The sequence below is a fragment of the Hemitrygon akajei genome, unplaced genomic scaffold (assembly GCF_048418815.1).
Source record: "Hemitrygon akajei unplaced genomic scaffold, sHemAka1.3 Scf000039, whole genome shotgun sequence".
Taxonomy (NCBI): domain Eukaryota; kingdom Metazoa; phylum Chordata; class Chondrichthyes; order Myliobatiformes; family Dasyatidae; genus Hemitrygon; species Hemitrygon akajei.
The window spans coordinates 3,218,200-3,243,419 of record NW_027331925.1 but is presented as its reverse complement, the minus strand read 5'-3'; positions in this window follow the sequence as shown (position 1 = coordinate 3,243,419).

Genomic DNA, 25,220 nt, shown 5'->3' with positions numbered 1-25,220 from the left:
ATATTTATGTGGATTTCTGCATTGGTACGTTCCCGTGAGACAGGGTGGTTATGGAGGGGTACAGGTTCAGGGCATCTTTCTGTGGAGTTCTGCATTGGAACATTCCAGTGAGACACATAGGATATGGAGGGGTGCAGATTCAGGGCATATTTGTGTGGAGTTCTGCATTGGTACGTTCCAGTGAGACAGGTAGGTTTTGGAGCGTACAGGTTCAGGGCATATTTTTGTGGAGTTCTGCATTGCTACGTTTCAGTGAGACAGGGAGTTTATGGAGGGGTACAGTTTCAGGGCATATTTGTGTGGAGTTCTGCATTGGTACGTTCCAGTGAGACAGGTAGGTTTTGGAGCGTACAGGTTCAGGGCATATTTTTGTGGAGTTCTGCATTGGTACGTTCCAGTGAGACAGGGAGGTTATGGAGGGGTACAGGTTCAGGGCATATTTTTGTGGTGTTCTGCATTGGTACGTTCATGTGAGACAGGGAGTTTATGGAGGGGTACAGGTTCAGGGCATATTTTGTGCAGTTTTGCAATGGTTCGTTCCAGTGAGACAGGGAGTTTATGGAGGGGTACAGTTTCAGGGCATATTTGTGTGGAGTTCTGCATTGGTACGTTCCACTGAGACAGGGAGGTTATGTAGGTGTACATGTTCAGGGCATATTTGTGTATTTTTCTGCATTGGTACGTTCCAGTGAGAAAGGGAGGTTATGGAGGGGTACAGTTTCAGGGCATATTTATGTGGAGTTCTGCATTGGTACGTTCCAGTGAGACACTGAGGTTATGGAGGAGTACAGGTTCAGGACATATTTATGTGGAGTTACGCAGTGGAACATTCCTGTGAGACACGGAGGATATTGAGGGATACAGTTTCAGGGCATATTTGTGTGGAGTTCTGCATTGGTACGTTCAAGTGAGACAGGTAGGTTTTGGAGCGTACAGGTTCAGGGCATATTTGTGTGGAGTTCTGCATTGGTACGTTCCAGTGAGACAGGGAGGTTATGTAGGTGTACATGTTCCGTGCATTTTTGTGTGTTTTTCTGCATTGGTACGTTCCAGTGAGAAAGGGAGGTTATGGAAGGGTACAGTTTCAGGGCATATTTATGTGGATTTCTGCATTGGTACGTTACAGTGAGACAGGTAGGTTTTGGAGCGTACATGTTCAGGGCATATTTTTGTGGAGTTCTGCATTGGTACGTTCCAGTGAGACAGGGAGGTTATGGAGGGGTACAGGTTCAGGGCATATTTGTGTGGAGTTCTGCATTGGTACGTTCCAGTGAGACAGGGAGGTTATGTAGGTGTACAAGTTCCGTGCATATTTGTGTGTTTTTCTGCATTGGTACGTTCCAGTGAGAAAGGGAGGTTATGGAGGGGTACAGTTTCAGGGCATATTTATGTGGATTTCTGCATTGGTACGTTCCCGTGAGACAGGGTGGTTATGGAGGGGTACAGGTTCAGGGCTTCTTTCTGTGGAGTTCTGCATTGGAACATTCCAGTGAGACACATAGGATATGGAGGGGTGCAGGTTCAGGGCATATTTGTGTGGAGTTCTGCATTGGTACGTTCCAGTGAGACAGGTAGGTTTTGGAGCGTACAGGTTCAGGGCATATTTTTGTGGAGTTCTGCATTGGTACGTTTCAGTGAGACAGGGAGTTTATGGAGGGGTACAGTTTCAGGGCATATTTGTGTGGAGTTCTGCATTGGTACGTTCCAGTGAGACAGGGAGGTTATGGAGGGGTACAAGTTCAGGGCATATTTATGTGGATTTCTGCATTGGTACGTTCCCGTGAGACAGGGTGGTTATGGAGGGGTACAGGTTCAGGGCATATTTTTGTGGAGTTCTGCAATGGTACGTTCCAGTGAGACAGGGAGTTTATGGAGGGGTACAGTTTCAGGGCATTTTTGTGTGGAGTTCTGCATTGGTACATTCCATTGAGACAGGGAGGTTATGGAGGGGTACAGGTTCAGGGCATATTTGTGTGGAGTTCTGCATTGGTACGTTCCAGTGAGACAGGTAGGTTTTGGAGCGTACAGGTTCAGGGCATATTTTTCTGGAGTTCTGCATTGGTACGTTCCCGTGAGACAGGGAGGTTATGGAGGGGTACAGGTTCAGGGCATATTTTTGTGGAGTTCTGCATTGGTACGTTCCCGTGAGACAGGGAGTTTATGGAGGGGTACAGGTTCAGGGCATATTTTGTGGAGTTTTGCAATGGTACGTTCCAGTGAGACAGGGAGTTTATGGAGGGGTACAGTTTCAGGGCATGTTTGTGTGGAGTTCTGCATTGGTACGTTCCACTGAGACAGGGAGGTTATGTAGGTGTACATGTTCAGGGCATATTTGTGTATTTTTCTGCATTGGTACGTTCCAGTGAGAAAGGGAGGTTATGGAGGGGTACAGTTTCAGGGCATATTTATGTGGAGTTCTGCATTGGTACGTTCCAGTGAGACACTGAGGTTATGGAGGAGTACAGGTTCAGGGCATATTTATGTGGAGTTCCGCAGTGGAACATTCCAGTGAGACACGGAGGATATTGAGGGATACAATTTCAGGGCATATTTGTGTGGAGTTCTGCATTGGTACGTTCCAGTGAGACAGGTAGGTTTTGGAGCGTACAGGTTCAGGGCATATTTTTGTGGAGTTCTGCATTGGTACGTTCCAGTGAGACAGGGAGGTTATGGAGGGGTACAGGTTCAGGGCATATTTGTGTGTAGTTCTGCATTGGTACGTTCCAGTGAGACAGGGAGGTTATGTAGGTGTACATGTTCCGTGCATATTTGTGTGTTTTTCTGCATTGGTACGTTCCAGTGAGAAAGGGAGGTTATGGAGGGGTACAGTTTCAGGGCATTTTTGTGTGGAGTTCTGCATTGGTACATTCCAGTGAGACAGGGAGGTTATGGAGGTGTACAGGTTCAGGGCATATTTATGTGGAGTTCTGCATTGGAACATTCCAGTGAGACACGGAGGATATGGAGGTGTGCAGGTTCAGGGCATATTTGTGTGGAGTTCTGCATTGGTACGTTCCAGTGAGACACTGAGGTTATGGAGGGGTACAGGTTCAGGGCATATTTATGTGGAATTCCGCAGTGGAACATTCCAGTGAGACACGGAGAATATTGAGGGGTACAGTTTCAGGGCATATTTGTGTGGAGTTCTGCATTGGTAAGTTCCAGTGAGACAGGGTGGTTATGGAGGCGTACAGGTTCAGGGCATATTTGTGTGGAGTTCTGCATTGGTACATTCCAGTGAGACACGGAGGATATGGAGGGATACAGGTTCATGACATATTTGTGCGGAATTCTTCATTGGTACATTCCAGTGTGACAGGAAGATTTTGGAGCGTACAGGTTCAGAGCATATTTGTATGGAGTTCTGCATTGGTACATTCTACTGAAACAGGGAGGTTATGGAGGGTACATATTCAGGGCATATTTTTGTGGAGTTCTGTATTGGTACGTTCCAGTGAGACAGGGAGGTAATGAAGGGGTACAGTTTCAGGGCATATTTGTGTGGAGTTCTGCATTGGTAAGTTCCAGTGAGACAGGGAGGTTATGGAGAGGTACAGATTCAGGGCATATTTGTGTGGAGTTCTGCATTGGTACATTCCAGTGAAACACGGAGGATATGGAGGGATACAGGTTCATGGCATATTTGTGTGTAGTACTTCATTGGTACGTTCCCGTGAGACAGGTCGGTTTTGGAGCGTACAGGTTCAGGGCATATTTTTGTGGAGTTCTGCATTGGAACGTTCCAGTGAGACAGGGAGGTTATGGAGGGGTACAGGTTCAGGGAATATTTCTGTGGAGTTCTGCATTGGTACGTTGCAGTGAGACAGGGAGGTTATGGAGGGGTACAATTTCAGGGCATATTTATGTGGATTTCTGCATTGGTACGTTCCCGTGAGACAGGGAGTTTATGGAGGGGTACAGTTTCAGGGCATTTTTGTGTGGAGTTCTGCATTGGTACATTCCAGTGAGACAGGGAGGTTATGGAGGTGTACAGGTTCAGGGCATATTTATGTGGAGTTCTGCATTGGAACATTCCAGTGAGACACGGAGGATATGGAGGTGTGCAGGCTCAGGGCATATTTGTGTGGAGTTCTGCATTGGTACGTTCCAGTGAGACACTGAGGTTATGGAGGGGTACAGGTTCAGGGCATATTTATGTGGAGTTCCGCAGTGGAACATTCCAGTGAGACACGGAGAATATTGAGGGGTACAGTTTCAGGGCATATTTGTGTGGAGTTCTGCATTGGTACATTCCAGTGAGACACGGAGGATATGGAGGGATACAGGTTCATGACATATTTGTGCGGAATTCTTCATTGGTACATTCCAGTGTGACAGGAAGATTTTGGAGCGTACAGGTTCAGAGCATATTTGTATGGAGTTCTGCATTGGTACATTCTACTGAGACAGGGAGGTTATGGAGGGTACATATTCAGGGCATATTTTTGTGGAGTTCTGTATTGGTACGTTCCAGTGATACAGGGATGTAATGAAGGGGTACAGTTTCAGGGCATATTTGTGTGGATTTCTGCATTGGTAAGTTCCAGTGAGACAGGGAGGTTATGGAGAGGTACAGATTCAGGGCATATTTGTGTGGAGTTCTGCATTGGTACATTCCAGTGAAACACGGAGGATATGGAGGGATACACGTTCATGGCATATTTGTGTGTAGTACTTCATTGGTACGTTCCAGTGAGACAGGTCGGTTTTGGAGCGTACAGTTTCAGGGCATATTTTTGTGGAGTTCTGCATTGGAACGTTCCAGTGAGACAGGGAGGTTATGGAGGGGTACAGGTTCAGGGAATATTTCTGTGGAGTTCTGCATTGGTACGTTGCAGTGAGACAGGGAGGTTATGTAGGTGTACATGTCCGGTGCATATTTGTGTGTTTTTCTGCATTGGTACGTTCCAGTGAGAAAGGGAGGTTATGGAGGGGTACAGTTTCAGGGCATATTTATGTGGATTTCTGCATTGGTACGTTCCCGTGAGACAGGGAGGTTATGGAGGGGTACAGGTTCAGGGGATATTTGTGTGGAGTTCTGTATTGGTACGTTCCAGTGAGACACTGAGGTTATGGAGGTGTACAGGTTCAGGGCATATTTATGTGGAGTTCCGCAGTGGAACATTCCAGTGAGACACGGAGGATATTGAGGGGTACCGTTTCAGGGCATATTTGTGTGGAGTTCTGCATTGGTACGTTCCAGTGAGACAGGGTGGTTATGGAGGCGTACAGGTTCAGGGCATATTTGTGTGGAGTTCTGCATTGGTACATTCCAGTGAGACACGGAAGATATGGAGGGATACAGGTTCATGGCATATTTTTGCGGAGTTCTTCATTGGTACGTTCTAGTGTGACAGGTAGGTTTTGGAGCGTACAGGTTCAGGGCATATTTGTATGGAGTTATGCATTGGTACATTCTACTGAGACAGGGAGGTTATGGAGGGTACATATTCAGGGCATATTTTTGTGGAGTTCTGTATTGGTACGTTCCAGTGAGACACGGAAGATATGGAGGGATACAGGTTCATGGCATATTTTTGCGGAGTTCTTCATTGGTACGTTCTAGTGTGACAGGTAGGTTTTGGAGCGTACAGGTTCAGAGCATATTTGTATGGAGTTCTGCATTGGTACATTCTACTGAGACAGGGAGGTTATGGAGGGTACATATTCAGGGCATATTTTTGTGGAGTTCTGTATTGGTACGTTCCAGTGAGACAGGGAGGTAATGAAGGGTACAGTTTCAGGGCATATTTGTGTGGAGTTCTGCATTGGTAAGTTCCAGTGAGACAGGGAGGTTATGGAGAGGTACAGATTCAGGGCATATTTGTGTGGAGTTCTGCATTGGTACATTCCAGTGAAACACGGAGGATATGGAGGGATACAGGTTCATGGCATATTTGTGTGTAGTACTTCATTGGTACGTTCCAGTGAGACAGGTCGGTTTTGGAGCGTACAGGTTCAGGGCATATTTTTGTGGAGTTCTGCATTGGTACGTTCCAGTGAGACAGGGAGGTTATGGAGGGGTACAGGTTCAGGGAATATTTCTGTGGAGTTCTGCATTGGTACGTTGCAGTGAGACAGGGAGGTTATGTAGGTGTACATGTTCCGTGCATATTTGTGTGTTTTTCTGCATTGGTAGGTTCCAGTGAGAAAGGGAGGTTATGGAGGGGTACAGTTTCAGGGCATATTTATGTGGATTTCTGCATTGGTACGTTCCCGTGAGACAGGGAGGTTATGGAGGGGTACAGGTTCAGGGGATATTTGTGTGGAGTTCTGTATTGGTACGTTCCAGTGAGACACTGAGGTTATGGAGGTGTACAGGTCCAGGGCATATTTATGTGGAGTTCCGCAGTGGAACATTCCAGTGAGACACGGAGGATATTGAGGGGTACAGTTTCAGGGCATATTTGTGTGGAGTTCTGCATTGGTACGTTCCAGTGAGACAGGGTGGTTATGGAGGCGTACAGGTTCAGGGCATATTTGTGTGGAGTTCTGCATTGGTACATTCCAGTGAGACACCGAAGATATGGAGGGATACAGGTTCATGGCATATTTTTGCGGAGTTCTTCATTGGTACGTTCTAGTGTGACAGGTATGTTTTGGAGCGTACAGGTTCAGGGCATATTTGTATGGAGTTCTGCATTGGTACATTCTACTGAGACAGGGAGGTTATGGAGTGTACATATTCAGGGCATATTTTTGTGGAGTTCTGCATTGGTACGTTCCAGTGAGACAGGGTGGTTATGGAGGCGTACAGGTTCAGGGCATATTTGTGTGGAGTTCTGCATTGGTACATTCCAGTGAGACACGGAGGATATGGAGGGATACAGGTTCATGGCATATTTGTGCGGAGTTCTTCATTGGTACGTTCTAGTGTGACAGGTAGGTTTTGGAGCGTACAGTTTCAGGGCATATTTGTGTGGAGTTCTGCATTGGTACGTTCCAGTGAGACAGGGTGGTTATGGAGGCGTACAGGTTCAGGGCATATTTGTGTGGAGTTCTGCATTGGTACATTCCAGTGATACACGGAAGATATGGAGGGATACAGGTTCATGGCATATTTTTGCGGAGTTCTTCATTGGTACGTTCTAGTGTGACAGGTAGGTTTTGGAGCGTACAGGTTCAGAGCATATTTGTATGGAGTTCTGCATTGGTACATTCTACTGAGACAGGGAGGTTATGGAGGGTACATATTCAGGGCATATTTTTGTGGAGTTCTGTATTGGTACGTTCCAGTGAGACAGGGAGGTAATGAAGGGGTACAGTTTCAGGGCATATTTGTGTGGAGTTCTGCATTGGTACATTCCAGTGAAACACGGAGGATATGGAGGGATACAGGTTCATGGCATATTTGTGTGTAGTACTTCATTGGTACGTTCCAGTGAGAAAGGGAGGTTATGGAGGGGTACAGTTTCAGGGCATATTTATGTGGAGTTCTGCATTGGTACGTTCCAGTGAGACACTGAGGTTATGGAGGAGTACAGGTTCAGGGCATATTTATGTGGAGTTCCGCAGTGGAACATTCCAGTGAGACACGGAGGATATTGAGGGATACAATTTCAGGGCATATTTGTGTGGAGTTCTGCATTGGTACGTTCCAGTGAGACAGGTAGGTTTTGGAGCGTACAGGTTCAGGGCATATTTTTGTGGAGTTCTGCATTGGTACGTTCCAGTGAGACAGGGAGGTTATGGAGGGGTACAGGTTCAGGGCATATTTGTGTGTAGTTCTGCATTGGTACGTTCCAGTGAGACAGGGAGGTTATGTAGGTGTACATGTTCCGTGCATATTTGTGTGTTTTTCTGCATTGGTACGTTCCAGTGAGAAAGGGAGGTTATGGAGGGGTACAGTTTCAGGGCATTTTTGTGTGGAGTTCTGCATTGGTACATTCCAGTGAGACAGGGAGGTTATGGAGGTGTACAGGTTCAGGGCATATTTATGTGGAGTTCTGCATTGGAACATTCCAGTGAGACACGGAGGATATGGAGGTGTGCAGGTTCAGGGCATATTTGTGTGGAGTTCTGCATTGGTACGTTCCAGTGAGACACTGAGGTTATGGAGGGGTACAGGTTCAGGGCATATTTATGTGGAGTTCCGCAGTGGAACATTCCAGTGAGACACGGAGAATATTGAGGGGTACAGTTTCAGGGCATATTTGTGTGGAGTTCTGCATTGGTAAGTTCCAGTGAGACAGGGTGGTTATGGAGGCGTACAGGTTCAGGGCATATTTGTGTGGAGTTCTGCATTGGTACATTCCAGTGAGACACGGAGGATATGGAGGGATACAGGTTCATGACATATTTGTGCGGAATTCTTCATTGGTACATTCCAGTGTGACAGGAAGATTTTGGAGCGTACAGGTTCAGAGCATATTTGTATGGAGTTCTGCATTGGTACATTCTACTGAAACAGGGAGGTTATGGAGGGTACATATTCAGGGCATATTTTTGTGGAGTTCTGTATTGGTACGTTCCAGTGAGACAGGGAGGTAATGAAGGGGTACAGTTTCAGGGCATATTTGTGTGGAGTTCTGCATTGGTAAGTTCCAGTGAGACAGGGAGGTTATGGAGAGGTACAGATTCAGGGCATATTTGTGTGGAGTTCTGCATTGGTACATTCCAGTGAAACACGGAGGATATGGAGGGATACAGGTTCATGGCATATTTGTGTGTAGTACTTCATTGGTACGTTCCCGTGAGACAGGTCGGTTTTGGAGCGTACAGGTTCAGGGCATATTTTTGTGGAGTTCTGCATTGGAACGTTCCAGTGAGACAGGGAGGTTATGGAGGGGTACAGGTTCAGGGAATATTTCTGTGGAGTTCTGCATTGGTACGTTGCAGTGAGACAGGGAGGTTATGGAGGGGTACAATTTCAGGGCATATTTATGTGGAGTTCTGCATTGGAACATTCCAGTGAGACACGGAGGTTATGGAGGGGTACAGGTTCAGGGCATATTTATGTGGAGTTCCGCAGTGGAACATTCCAGTGAGACACGGAGAATATTGAGGGGTACAGTTTCAGGGCATATTTGTGTGGAGTTCTGCATTGGTACGTTCCAGTGAGACAGGGTGGTTATGGAGGCGTACAGGTTCAGGGCATATTTGTGTGGAGTTCTGCATTGGTACATTCCAGTGAGACACGGAGGATATGGAGGGATACAGGTTCATGACATATTTGTGCGGAATTCTTCATTGGTACATTCCAGTGTGACAGGAAGATTTTGGAGCGTACAGGTTCAGAGCATATTTGTATGGAGTTCTGCATTGGTAGATTCTACTGAGACAGGGAGGTTATGGAGGGTACATATTCAGGGCATATTTTTGTGGAGTTCTGTATTGGTACGTTCCAGTGATACAGGGATGTAATGAAGGGGTACAGTTTCAGGGCATATTTGTGTGGATTTCTGCATTGGTAAGTTCCAGTGAGACAGGGAGGTTATGGAGAGGTACAGATTCAGGGCATATTTGTGTGGAGTTCTGCATTGGTACATTCCAGTGAAACACGGAGGATATGGAGGGATACACGTTCATGGCATATTTGTGTGTAGTACTTCATTGGTACGTTCCAGTGAGACAGGTCGGTTTTGGAGCGTACAGTTTCAGGGCATATTTTTGTGGAGTTCTGCATTGGAACGTTCCAGTGAGACAGGGAGGTTATGGAGGGGTACAGGTTCAGGGAATATTTCTGTGGAGTTCTGCATTGGTACGTTGCAGTGAGACAGGGAGGTTATTTAGGTGTACATGTCCGGTGCATATTTGTGTGTTTTTCTGCATTGGTACGTTCCAGTGAGAAAGGGAGGTTATGGAGGGGTACAGTTTCAGGGCATATTTATGTGGATTTCTGCATTGGTACGTTCCCGTGAGACAGGGAGGTTATGGAGGGGTACAGGTTAAGGGGATATTTGTGTGGAGTTCTGTATTGGTACGTTCCAGTGAGACACTGAGGTTATGGAGGTGTACAGGTTCAGGGCATATTTATGTGGAGTTCCGCAGTGGAACATTCCAGTGAGACACGGAGGATATTGAGGGGTACCGTTTCAGGGCATATTTGTGTGGAGTTCTGCATTGGTACGTTCCAGTGAGACAGGGTGGTTATGGAGGCGTACAGGTTCAGGGCATATTTGTGTGGAGTTCTGCATTGGTACATTCCAGTGAGACACGGAAGATATGGAGGGATACAGGTTCATGGCATATTTTTGCGGAGTTCTTCATTGGTACGTTCTAGTGTGACAGGTAGGTTTTGGAGCGTACAGGTTCAGGGCATATTTGTATGGAGTTATGCATTGGTACATTCTACTGAGACAGGGAGGTTATGGAGGGTACATATTCAGGGCATATTTTTGTGGAGTTCTGTATTGGTACGTTCCAGTGAGACACGGAAGATATGGAGGGATACAGGTTCATGGCATATATGTGCGGAGTTCTTCATTGGTACGTTCTAGTGTGACAGGTAGGTTTTGGAGCGTACAGGTTCAGAGCATATTTGTATGGAGTTCTGCATTGGTACATTCTACTGAGACAGGGAGGTTATGGAGGGTACATATTCAGGGCATATTTTTGTGGAGTTCTGTATTGGTACGTTCCAGTGAGACAGGGAGGTAATGAAGGAGTACAGTTTCAGGGCATATTTGTGTGGAGTTCTGCATTGGTAAGTTCCAGTGAGACAGGGAGGTTATGGAGAGGTACAGATTCAGGGCATATTTGTGTGGAGTTCTGCATTGGTACATTCCAGTGAAACACGGAGGATATGGAGGGATACAGGTTCATGGCATATTTGTGTGTAGTACTTCATTGGTACGTTCCAGTGAGACAGGTCGGTTTTGGAGCGTACAGGTTCAGGGCATATTTTTGTGGAGTTCTGCATTGGTACGTTCCAGTGAGACAGGGAGGTTATGGAGGGGTACAGGTTCAGGGAATATTTCTGTGGAGTTCTGCATTGGTACGTTGCAGTGAGACAGGGAGGTTATGTAGGTGTACATGTTCCGTGCATATTTGTGTGTTTTTCTGCATTGGTAGGTTCCAGTGAGAAAGGGAGGTTATGGAGGGGTACAGTTTCAGGGCATATTTATGTGGATTTCTGCATTGGTACGTTCCCGTGAGACAGGGAGGTTATGGAGGGGTACAGGTTCAGGGGATATTTGTGTGGAGTTCTGTATTGGTACGTTCCAGTGAGACACTGAGGTTATGGAGGTGTACAGGTCCAGGGCATATTTATGTGGAGTTCCGCAGTGGAACATTCCAGTGAGACACGGAGGATATTGAGGGGTACAGTTTCAGGGCATATTTGTGTGGAGTTCTGCATTGGTACGTTCCAGTGAGACAGGGTGGTTATGGAGGCGTACAGGTTCAGGGCATATTTGTGTGGAGTTCTGCATTGGTACATTCCAGTGAGACACCGAAGATATGGAGGGATACAGGTTCATGGCATATTTTTGCGGAGTTCTTCATTGGTACGTTCTAGTGTGACAGGTATGTTTTGGAGCGTACAGGTTCAGGGCATATTTGTATGGAGTTCTGCATTGGTACATTCTACTGAGACAGGGAGGTTATGGAGTGTACATATTCAGGGCATATTTTTGTGGAGTTCTGCATTGGTACGTTCCAGTGAGACAGGGTGGTTATGGAGGCGTACAGGTTCAGGGCATATTTGTGTGGAGTTCTGCATTGGTACATTCCAGTGAGACACGGAGGATATGGAGGGATACAGGTTCATGGCATATTTGTCCGGAGTTCTTCATTGGTACGTTCTAGTGTGACAGGTAGGTTTTGGAGCGTACAGTTTCAGGGCATATTTGTGTGGAGTTCTGCATTGGTACGTTCCAGTGAGACAGGGTGGTTATGGAGGCGTACAGGTTCAGGGCATATTTGTGTGGAGTTCTGCATTGGTACATTCCAGTGATACACGGAAGATATGGAGGGATACAGGTTCATGGCATATTTTTGCGGAGTTCTTCATTGGTACGTTCTAGTGTGACAGGTAGGTTTTGGAGCGTACAGGTTCAGAGCATATTTGTATGGAGTTCTGCATTGGTACATTCTACTGAGACAGGGAGGTTATGGAGGGTACATATTCAGGGCATATTTTTGTGGAGTTCTGTATTGGTACGTTCCAGTGAGACAGGGAGGTAATGAAGGGGTACAGTTTCAGGGCATATTTGTGTGGAGTTCTGCATTGGTAAGTTCCAGTGAGACAGGGAGGTTATGGAGAGGTACAGATTCAGGGCATATTTGTGTGGAGTTCTGCATTGGTACATTCCAGTGAAACACGGAGGATATGGAGGGATACAGGTTCATGGCATATTTGTGTGTAGTACTTCATTGGTACCTTCCAGTGAGACAGGTCGGTTTTGGAGCGTACAGGTTCAGGGCATATTTTTGTGGAGTTCTGCATTGGTACGTTCCAGTGAGACAGGGAGGTTATGGAGGGGTACAGGTTCAGGGAATATTTCTGTGGAGTTCTGCATTGGTACGTTGCAGTGAGACAGGGAGGTTATGTAGGTGTACATGTTCCGTGCATATTTGTGTGTTTTTCTGCATTGGTAGGTTCCAGTGAGAAAGGGAGGTTATGGAGGGGTACAGTTTCAGGGCATATTTATGTGGATTTCTGCATTGGTACGTTCCCGTGAGACAGGAAGTTTATGGAGGGGTACAGGTTCAGGGGATATTTGTGTGGAGTTCTGTATTGGTACGTTCCAGTGAGACACTGAGGTTATGGAGGTGTACAGGTTCAGGGCATATTTATGTGGAGTTCCGCAGTGGAACATTCCAGTGAGACACGGAGGATATTGAGGGGTACAGTTTCAGGGCATATTTGTGTGGAGTTCTGCATTGGTACGTTCCAGTGAGACAGGGTGGTTATGGAGGCGTACAGGTTCAGGGCATATTTGTGTGGAGTTCTGCATTGGTACATTCCAGTGAGACACTGAAGATATGGAGGGATACAGGTTCATGGCATATTTTTGCGGAGTTCTTCATTGGTCCGTTCTAGTGTGACAGATATGCTTTGGAGCGTACAGGTTCAGGGCATATTTGTATGGAGTTCTGCATTGGTACATTCTACTGAGACAGGGAGGTTATGGAGTGTACATATTCAGGGCATATTTTTGTGGAGTTCTGCATTGGTACGTTCCAGTGAGACAGGGTGGTTATGGAGGCGTACAGGTTCAGGGCATATTTGTGTGGAGTTCTGCATTGGTACATTCCAGTGAGACACGGAGGATATGGAGGGATACAGGTTCATGGCATATTTGTGCGGAGTTCTTCATTGGTACGTTCCAGTGTGACAGGTAGGTTTTGGAGCGTACAGGTTCAGGGCATATTTGTATGGAGTTATGCATTGGTACATTCTACTGAGACAGGGAGGTTATGGAGGGTACATATTCAGGGCATATTTTTGTGGAGTTCTGTATTGGTACGTTCCAGTGAGACAGGGAGGTTATGGAGGGGTACAGTTTCAGGGCATATTTGTGTGGAGTTCTGCATTGGTACGTTCCAGTGAGACAGGGAGGTTATGGAGGGTTTACAGGTTCAGGGCATATTTGTGTGGAGTTCTGCATTGGTACATTCCAGTGAGACACGGAGGATATGGAGGGATACAGGTTCAGGGCATATTTTTGTGGAGTTCTGCATTGGTACGTTCCAGTGAGACAGGGAGGTTATGTAGGTGTACATGTTCCGTGCATATTTGTGTGGAGTTCTGCATTGGTACATTCCAGTGAGACATGGAGGTTATGCAGGGGTACAGGTTTAGGGCATATTTGTGCGGAGTTCTTCATTGGTACGTTCCAGTGTGACAGGGTGGTTATGGAGGCGTACAGGTTCAGGGCATATTTGTGTGGAGTTCTGCATTGGTACATTCCAGTGAGACACGGAGGATATGGAGGGATACAGGTTCATGGCATATTTGTGCGGAGTTCTTCATTGGTACGTTCCAGTGTGACAGGTAGGATTTGGAGCGTACAGGTTCAGGGCATATTTGTATGGAGTTATGCATTGGTACATTCTACTGAGACAGGGAGGTTATGGAGGGTACATATTCAGGGCATATATTTGTGGAGTTCTGTATTGGTACGTTCCAGTGAGACACGGAAGATATGGAGGGATACAGGTTCATGGCATATTTTTGCGGAGTTCTTCATTGGTACGTTCTAGTGTGACAGGTAGGTTTTGGAGCGTACAGGTTCAGAGCATATTTGTATGGAGTTCTGCATTGGTACATTCTACTGAGACAGGGAGGTTATGGAGGGTACATATTCAGGGCATATTTTTGTGGAGTTCTGTATTGGTACGTTCCAGTGAGACAGGGAGGAAATGAAGGTGTACAGTTTCAGGGCATATTTGTGTGGAGTTCTGCATTGGTAAGTTCCAGTGAGACAGGGAGGTTATGGAGAGGTACAGATTCAGGGCATATTTGTGTGGAGTTCTGCATTGGTACATTCCAGTGAAACACGGAGGATATGGAGGGATACAGGTTCATGGCATATTTGTGTGTAGTACTTCATTGGTACGTTCCAGTGAGACAGGTCGGTTTTGGAGCGTACAGGTTCAGGGCATATTTTTGTGGAGTTCTGCATTGGTACGTTCCAGTGAGACAGGGAGGTTATGGAGGGGTACAGGTTCAGGGAATATTTCTGTGGAGTTCTGCATTGGTACGTTGCAGTGAGACAGGGAGGTTATCTAGGTGTACATGTTCCGTGCATATTTGTGTGTTTTTCTGCATTGGTAGGTTCCAGTGATAAAGGGAGGTTATGGAGGGGTACAGTTTCAGGGCATATTTATGTGGATTTCTGCATTGGTACGTTCCCGTGAGACAGGGAGGTTATGGAGGGGTACAGGTTCAGGGGATATTTGTGTGGAGTTCTGTATTGGTACGTTCCAGTGAGACACTGAGGTTATGGAGGTGTACAGGTCCAGGGCATATTTATGTGGAGTTCCGCAGTGGAACATTCCAGTGAGACACGGAGGATATTGAGGGGTACAGTTTCAGGGCATATTTGTGTGGAGTTCTGCATTGGTACGTTCCAGTGAGACAGGGTGGTTATGGAGGCGTACAGGTTCAGGGCATATTTGTGTGGAGTTCTGCATTGGTACATTCCAGTGAGACACCGAAGATATGGAGGGATACAGGTTCATGGCATATTTTTGCGGAGTTCTTCATTGGTACGTTCTAGTGTGACAGGTATGTTTTGGAGCGTACAGGTTCAGGGCATATTTGTATGGAGTTCTGCATTGGTACATTCTACTGAGACAGGGAGGTTATGGAGTGTACATATTCAGGGCATATTTTTGTGGAGTTCTGCATTGGTACGTTCCAGTGAGACAGGGTGGTTATGGAGGCGTACAGGTTCAGGGCATATTTGTGTGGAGTTCTGCATTGGTACATTCCAGTGAGACACGGAGGATATGGAGGGATACAGGTTCATGGAATATTTGTGCGGAGTTCTTCATTGGTACGTTCCAGTGTGACAGGTAGGTTTTGGAGCGTACAGGTACAGGGCATATTTGTATGGAGTTATGCATTGGTACATTCTACTGAGACAGGGAGGTTATGGAGGGTACATATTCAGGGCATATTTTTGTGGAGTTCTGTATTGGTACTTTCCAGTGAGACAGGGAGGTTATGGAGGGGTACAGTTTCAGGGCATATTTGTGTGGAGTTCTGCATTGGTACGTTCCAGTGAGACAGGGAGGTTATGGAGGGTTTACAGGTTCAGGGCATATTTGTGTGGAGTTCTGCATTGGTACATTCCAGTGAGACACGGAGGATATGGAGGGATACAGGTTCAGGGCATATTTTTGTGGAGTTCTGCATTGGTACGTTCCAGTGAGACAGGGAGGTTATGTAGGTGTACATGTTCCGTGCATATTTGTGTGGAGTTCTGCATTGGTACATTCCAGTGAGACATGGAGGTTATGCAGGGGTACAGGTTTAGGGCATATTTGTGCGGAGTTCTTCATTGGTACGTTCCAGTGTGACAGGGTGGTTATGGAGGCGTACAGGTTCAGGGCATATTTGTGTGGAGTTCTGCATTGGTACATTCCAGTGAGACACGGAGGATATGGAGGGATACAGGTTCATGGCATATTTGTGCGGAGTTCTTCATTGGTACGTTCCAGTGTGACAGGTAGGTTTTGGAGCGTACAGGTTCAGGGCATATTTGTATGGAGTTATGCATTGGTACATTCTACTGAGACAGGGAGGTTATGGAGGGTACATATTCAGGGCATATTTTTGTGGAGTTCTGTATTGGTACGTTCCAGTGAGACAGGGAGGTTATGGAGGGGTACAGTTTCAGGGCATATTTGTGTGGAGTTCTGCATTGGTACGTTCCAGTGAGACAGGGAGGTTATGGAGGGTTTACAGGTTCAGGGCATATTTGTGTGGAGTTCTGCATTGCTACATTCCAGTGAGACACGGAGGATATGGAGGGATACAGGTTCAGGGCATATTTTTGTGGAGTTCTGCATTGGTACGTTCCAGTGAGACAGGGAGGTTATGAAGGTGTACATGTTCCGTGCATATTTGTGTGGAGTTCTGCATTGGTACATTCCAGTGAGACATGGAGGTTATGCAGGGGTACAGGTTTAGGGCATATTTATGTGGAGTTCTGCATTGGAACATTCCAGTGAGACACGGAGGGTATGGAATGGTACAGGTTCAGGGCATATTTGTGTGGAGTTCTGCATTGGTACGTTCCAGTGAGACAGGGTGTTTATGGAGGCGTACAGGTTCAGGGCATATTTGTGTGGAGTTCTGCATTGGAACATTCCAGTGAGACACGGAGGATATGGAGGGGTGCAGGTTCAGGGCATATTTGTGTGGAGTTCTGCATTGGTACGTTCCAGTGAGACACTGAGGTTATGGAGGGGTACAGGTTCAGGGCATATTTATGTGGAGTTCCGCAGTGGAACATTCCAGTGAGACACGGAGGATATTGAGGGGTACAGTTTCAGGGCATATTTGTGTGGAGTTCTGCATTGGTACGTTCCAGTGAGACAGGGATGTTCTGGAGGGGTACAGTTTCAGGGCATATTTGTGTGGAGTTCTGCATTGGTACATTCCAGTGAGACACGGAGGATATGTAGGGATACAGGTTCATGGCATATTTGTGTGGAGTTCTGCAATGGTACGTTCCAGTGAGACAGGGAGGTTATGGAGGGGTACAGGTTCAGGGCATATTTGTGTGGATATCTGCATTGGTACGTTCCCATGAGACAGGGTGGTTATGGAGGGGTACAGGTTCAGGGCATATTTCTGTGGAGTTCTGCATTGGTACGTTCCAGTGAGACAGGGTGGTTATGGAGGGGTACAGGTTCAGGGCATATTTTTGTGGAGTTCTGCATTGGTACGTTCCAGTGAGACAGGGAGGTTATGGAGGGGTACAGGTTCAGGGCATATTTGTGTGGAGTTCTGCATTGGTACGTTCCAGTGAGACAGGGAGGTTATGTAGGTGTACATGTTCCGTGCATATTTGTGTGTTTTTCTGCATTGGTACGTTCCAGTGAGAAAGGGAGGTTATGGAGGGGTACAGTTTCAGGGCATATTTATGTGGATTTCTGCATTGGTACGTTCCCGTGAGACAGGGTGGTTATGGAGGGGTACAGGTTCAGGGCATATTTCTGTGGAGTTCTGCATTGGAACATTCCAGTGAGACACGGAGGATATGGAGGTGTGCAGGTTCAGGGCATATTTGTGTGGAGTTCTGCATTGGTACGTTCCTGTGAGACAGGGATGTTATGGAGGGGTACAGTTTCAGGGCATATTTGTGTGGAGTTCTGCATTGGTACATTCCAGTGAGACACGGAGGATATGTAGGGATACAGGTTCATGGCATATTTGTGTGGAGTTCTGCATTGGTACGTTCCAGTGAGACAGGTAGGTTTTGGAGCGTACAGGTTCAGGGCATATTTTTGTGGAGTTCTGCATTGGTACGTTCCAGTGAGACAGGGAGTTTATGGAGGGGTACAGTTTCAGGGCATTTTTGTGTGGAGTTCTGCATTGGTACATTCCAGTGAGACAGGGAGGTTATGGAGGGGTACAGGTTCAGGGCATATTTCTGTGGAGTTCTGCATTGAAACATTCCAGTGAGACACGGAGGATATGGAGGGGTGCAGGTTCAGGGCATATTTGTGTGGAGTTCTGCATTGGTACGTTCCAGTGAGACAGGTAGGTTTTGGAGCGTACAGGTTCAGGGCATATTTTTGTGGAGTTCTGCATTGGTACGTTCCAGTGAGACAGGGAGGTTATGGAGGGGTACAGGTTCAGGGCATATTTATGTGGATTTCTGCATTGGTACGTTCCCGTGAGACAGGGTGGTTATGGAGGGGTACAGGTTCAGGGCATATTTTTGTGGAGTTCTGCAATGGTACGTTCCAGTGAGACAGGGAGTTTATGGAGGGCTACAGTTTCAGGGCATTTTTGTGTGGAGTTCTGCATTGGTACGTTCCAGTGAGAAAGGGAGGTTATGGAGGGGTACAGTTTCAGGGCATATTTATGTGGATTTCTGCATTGGTACGTTCCCGTGAGACAGGATGGTTATGGAGGGGTACAGGTTCAGGGCATATTTCTGTGGAGTTCCGCAGTGGAACATTCCAGTGAGACACGGAGGATATTGAGGAGTACAGTTTCAGGGCATATTTGTGTGGAGTTCTGCATTGGTACGTTCCAGTGAGACAGGGTGGTTATGGAGGCGTACATGTTCCGTGCATATTTGTGTGTTTTTCTGCATTGGTACGTTCCAGTGAGAAAGGGAGGTTATGGAGGGGTACAGTTTCAGGGCATATTTATGTGGATTTCTGCATTGGTACGTTCCCGTGAGACCGGGTGGTTATGGAGGGGTACAGGTTCAGGGCATATTTCTGTGGAGTTCTGCATTGGTACATTCTACTGAGACAGGGAGGTTATGGAGTGTACATATTCAGGGCATATTTTTGTGGAGTTCTGCATTGGTACGTTCCAGTGAGACAGGGTGGTTATGGAGGCGTACAGGTTCAGGGCATATTTGTGTGGAGTTCTGCATTGGCACATTCCAGTGAGACACGGAGGATATGGAGGGATACAGGTTCATGGCATATTTGTGCGGAGTTCTTCATTGGTACGTTCCAGTGTGACAGGTAGGTTTTGGAGCGTACAGGTTCAGGGCATATTTGTATGGAGTTATGCATTGGTACATTCTACTGAGACAGGGAGGTTATGGAGGGTACATATTCAGGGCATATTTTTGTGGAGTTCTGCATTGGTACGTTCCAGTGAGACAGGGTGGTTATGGAGGCGTACAGGTTCAGGGCATATTTGTGTGGAGTTCTGCATTGGTACATTCCAGTGAGACACGGAGGATATGGAGGGATACAGGTTCATGGCATATTTGAGCGGAGATCTACATTGGTACGTTCCAGAGTGACAGGTAGGTTTTGGAGCGTACAGGTTCAGGGCATATTTGTATGGAGTTATGCATTGGTACATTCTACTGAGACAGGGAGGTTATGGAGGGTACATATTCAGGGCATATTTTTGTGGAGTTCTGTATTGGTACGTTCCAGTGAGACAGGGAGGTTATGGAGGGGTACAGTTTCAGGGCATATTTGTGTGGAGTTCTGCATTGGTACGTTCCAGTGAGACAGGGAGGTTATGGAGGGTTTACAGGTTCAGGGCATATTTGTGTGGAGTTCTGCATTGGTACATTCCTGTGAGACAAGGAGGATATGGAGGGATACAGGTTCAGGGCATATTTTTGTGGAGTTCTGCATTGGTACGTTCCAGTGAGACAGGGAGGTTATGTAGGTGTACATGTTCCGTGCATATTTGTGTGGAGTTCTGCATTGGTAAATTCCAGTGAGACATGGAGGTTATGCAGGGGTACAGGTTTAGGGCATATTTGTGTGGAGTTCTGCATTGGAACATTCCAGTGAGACACGGAGGATATGGAATGGTACAGGTTCAGGGCATATTTGTGTGGAATTCTGCATTGGTACGTTCCAGTGAGACAGGGTGTTTATGGAGGCGTACAGGCTCAGGGCATATTTGTGTGGAGTTCTGCATTGGAACATTCCAGTGAGACACGGAGGATATGGAGGGGTGCAGGTTCAGGGCATATTTGTGTGGAGTTCTGCATTGGTACGTTCCAGTGAGACACTGAGGTTATGGAGGGGTACAGGTTCAGGGCATATTTATGTGGAGTTCCGCAGTGGAACATTCCAGTGAGACACGGAGGATATTGAGGGGTACAGTTTCAGGGCATATTTGTGTGGAGTTCTGCATTGGTACGTTCCAGTGAGACAGGGATGTTATGGAGGGGTACAGTTTCAGGGCATATTTGTGTGGAGTTCTGCATTGGTACATTCCAGTGAGACACGGAGGATATGGAGGGATACAGTTTCATGGCATATTTGTGTGTAGTACTTCATTGATACGTTACAGTGAGACAGGTAGGTTTTGGAGCGTACATGTTCAGGGCATATTTTTGTGGAGTTCTGCATTGGTACGTTCCAGTGAGACAGGGAGGTTATGGAGGGGTACAGGTTCAGGGCATATTTGTGTGGAGTTCTGCATTGGTACGTTCCAGTGAGACAGGGAGGTTATGTAGGTGTACATGTTCCGTGCATATTTGTGTGTTTTTCTGCATTGGTACGTTCCAGTGAGAAAGGGAGGTTATGGAGGGGTACAGTTTCAGGGCATATTTATGTGGATTTCTGCATTGGTACGTTCCCGTGAGACCGGGTGGTTATGGAGGGGTACAGGTTCAGGGCATATTTCTGTGGAGTTCTGCATTGGTACATTCTACTGAGACAGGGAGGTTATGGAGTGTACATATTCAGGGCATATTTTTGTGGAGTTCTGCATTGGTACGTTCCAGTGAGACAGGGTGGTTATGGAGGCGTACAGGTTCAGGGCATATTTGTGTGGAGTTCTGCATTGGCACATTCCAGTGAGACACGGAGGATATGGAGGGATACAGGTTCATGGCATATTTGTGCGGAGTTCTTCATTGGTACGTTCCAGTGTGACAGGTAGGTTTTGGAGCGTACAGGTTCAGGGCATATTTGTATGGAGTTATGCATTGGTACATTCTACTGAGACAGGGAGGTTATGGAGGGTACATATTCAGGGCATATTTTTGTGGAGTTCTGTATTGGTACGTTCCAGTGAGACAGGGAGGTTATGGAGGGGTACAGTTTCAGGGCATATTTGTGTGGAGTTCTGCATTGGTACGTTCCAGTGAGACAGGGAGGTTATGGAGGGTTTACAGGTTCAGGGCATATTTGTGTGGAGTTCTGCATTGGTACATTCCAGTGAGACACGGAGGATATGGAGGGATACAGTTTCATGGCATATTTTTGCGGAGTTCTTCATTGGTACGTTCTAGTGTGACAGGTAGGTTTTGGAGCGTACAGGTTCAGGGCATATTTGTATGGAGTTCTGCATTGGTACATTCTACTGAGACAGGGAGGTTATGGAGTGTACATATTCAGGGCATATTTTTGTGGAGTTCTGCATTGGTACGTTCCAGTGAGACAGGGTGGTTATGGAGGCGTACAGGTTCAGGGCATATTTGTGTGGAGTTCTGCATTGGTACATTCCAGTGAGACACGGAGGATATGGAGGGATACAGGTTCATGGCATATTTGAGCGGAGATCTTCATTGGTACGTTCCAGAGTGACAGGTAGGTTTTGGAGCGTACAGGTTCAGGGCATATTTGTATGGAGTTATGCATTGGTACATTCTACTGAGACAGGGAGGTTATGGAGGGTACATATTCAGGGCATATTTTTGTGGAGTTCTGTATTGGTACGTTCCAGTGAGACAGGGAGGTTATGGAGGGGTACAGTTTCAGGGCATATTTGTGTGGAGTTCTGCATTGGTACGTTCCAGTGAGACAGGGAGGTTATGGAGGGTTTACAGGTTCAGGGCATATTTGTGTGGAGTTCTGCATTGGTACATTCCTGTGAGACAAGGAGGATATGGAGGGATACAGGTTCAGGGCATATTTTTGTGGAGTTCTGCATTGGTACGTTCCAGTGAGACAGGGAGGTTATGTAGGTGTACATGTTCCGTGCATATTTGTGTGGAGTTCTGCATTGGTAAATTCCAGTGAGACATGGAGGTTATGCAGGGGTACAGGTTTAGGGCATATTTGTGTGGAGTTCTGCATTGGAACATTCCAGTGAGACACGGAGGATATGGAATGGTACAGGTTCAGGGCATATTTGTGTGGAATTCTGCATTGGTACGTTCCAGTGAGACAGGGTGTTTATGGAGGCGTACAGGCTCAGGGCATATTTGTGTGGAGTTCTGCATTGGAACATTCCAGTGAGACACGGAGGATATGGAGGGGTGCAGGTTCAGGGCATATTTGTGTGGAGTTCTGCATTGGTACGTTCCAGTGAGACACTGAGGTTATGGAGGGGTACAGGTTCAGGGCATATTTATGTGGAGTTCCGCAGTGGAACATTCCAGTGAGACACGGAGGATATTGAGGGGTACAGTTTCAGGGCATATTTGTGTGGAGTTCTGCATTGGTACGTTCCAGTGAGACAGGGATGTTATGGAGGGGTACAGTTTCAGGGCATATTTGTGTGGAGTTCTGCATTGGTACATTCCAGTGAGACACGGAGGATATGGAGGGATACAGTTTCATGGCATATTTGTGTGTAGTACTTCATTGATACGTTACAGTGAGACAGGTAGGTTTTGGAGCGTACATGTTCAGGGCATATTTTTGTGGAGTTCTGCATTGGTACGTTCCAGTGAGACAGGGAGGTTATGGAGGGGTACAGGTTCAGGGCATATTTGTGTGGAGTTCTGCATTGGTACGTTCCAGTGAGACAGGGAGGTTATGTAGGTGTACATGTTCCGTGCATATTTGTGTGTTTTTCTGCATTGGTACGTTCCAGTGAGAAAGGGAGGTTATGGAGGGGTACAGTTTCAGGGCATATTTATGTGGATTTCTGCATTGGTACGTTCCCGTGAGACCGGGTGGTTATGGAGGGGTACAGGTTCAGGGCATATTTCTGTGGAGTTCTGCATTGGTACATTCTACTGAGACAGGGAGGTTATGGAGTGTACATATTCAGGGCATATTTTTGTGGAGTTCTGCATTGGTACGTTCCAGTGAGACAGGGTGGTTATGGAGGCGTACAGGTTCAGGGCATATTTGTGTGGAGTTCTGCATTGGCACATTCCAGTGAGACACGGAGGATATGGAGGGATACAGGTTCATGGCATATTTGTGCGGAGTTCTTCATTGGTACGTTCCAGTGTGACAGGTAGGTTTTGGAGCGTACAGGTTCAGGGCATATTTGTATGGAGTTATGCATTGGTACATTCTACTGAGACAGGGAGGTTATGGAGGGTACATATTCAGGGCATATTTTTGTGGAGTTCTGTATTGGTACGTTCCAGTGAGACAGGGAGGTTATGGAGGGGTACAGTTTCAGGGCATATTTGTGTGGAGTTCTGCATTGGTACGTTCCAGTGAGACAGGGAGGTTATGGAGGGTTTACAGGTTCAGGGCATATTTGTGTGGAGTTCTGCATTGGTACATTCCAGTGAGACACGGAGGATATGGAGGGATACAGTTTCAGGGCATATTTTTGTGGAGTTCTGCATTGGTACGTTCCTGTGAGACAGGGAGGTTATGTAGGTGTACATGTTCCGTGCATATTTGTGTGGAGTTCTGCATTGGTACATTCCAGTGAGACATGGAGGTTATGCAGGGGTACAGGTTTAGGGCATATTTGTGCGGAGTTCTTCATTGGTACGTTCCAGTGTGACAGGGTGGTTATGGAGGCGTACAGGTTCAGGGCATATTTGTGTGGAGTTCTGCATTGGTACATTCCAGTGAGACACGGAGGATATGGAGGGATACAGGTTCATGGCATATTTGTGCGGAGTTCTTCATTGGTACGTTCCAGTGTGACAGGTAGGTTTTGGAGCGTACAGGTTCAGGGCATATTTGTATGGAGTTATGCATTGGTACATTCTACTGAGACAGGGAGGTTATGGAGGGTACATATTCAGGGCATATTTTTGTGGAGTTCTGTATTGGTACGTTCCAGTGAGACAGGGAGGTTATGGAGGGGTACAGTTTCAGGGCATATTTGTGTGGAGTTCTGCATTGGTACGTTCCAGTGAGACAGGGAGGTTATGGAGGGTTTACAGGTTCAGGGCATATTTGTGTGGAGTTCTGCATTGGTACATTCCAGTGAGACACGGAGGATATGGAGGGATACAGTTTCATGGCATATTTTTGCGGAGTTCTTCATTGGTACGTTCTAGTGTGACAGGTAGGTTTTGGAGCGTACAGGTTCAGGGCATATTTGTATGGAGTTCTGCATTGGTACATTCTACTGAGACAGGGAGGTTATGGAGTGTACATATTCAGGGCATATTTTTGTGGAGTTCTGCATTGGTACGTTCCAGTGAGACAGGGTGGTTATGGAGGCGTACAGGTTCAGGGCATATTTGTGTGGAGTTCTGCATTGGTACATTCCAGTGAGACACGGAGGATATGGAGGGATACAGGTTCATGGCATATTTGAGCGGAGATCTTCATTGGTACGTTCCAGAGTGACAGGTAGGTTTTGGAGCGTACAGGTTCAGGGCATATTTGTATGGAGTTATGCATTGGTACATTCTACTGAGACAGGGAGGTTATGGAGGGTACATATTCAGGGCATATTTTTGTGGAGTTCTGTATTGGTACGTTCCAGTGAGACAGGGAGGTTATGGAGGGGTACAGTTTCAGGGCATATTTGTGTGGAGTTCTGCATTGGTACGTTCCAGTGAGACAGGGAGGTTATGGAGGGTTTACAGGTTCAGGGCATATTTGTGTGGAGTTCTGCATTGGTACATTCCTGTGAGACAAGGAGGATATGGAGGGATACAGGTTCAGGGCATATTTTTGTGGAGTTCTGCATTGGTACGTTCCAGTGAGACAGGGAGGTTATGTAGGTGTACATGTTCCGTGCATATTTGTGTGGAGTTCTGCATTGGTAAATTCCAGTGAGACATGGAGGTTATGCAGGGGTACAGGTTTAGGGCATATTTGTGTGGAGTTCTGCATTGGAACATTCCAGTGAGACACGGAGGATATGGAATGGTACAGGTTCAGGGCATATTTGTGTGGAATTCTGCATTGGTACGTTCCAGTGAGACAGGGTGTTTATGGAGGCGTACAGGCTCAGGGCATATTTGTGTGGAGTTCTGCATTGGAACATTCCAGTG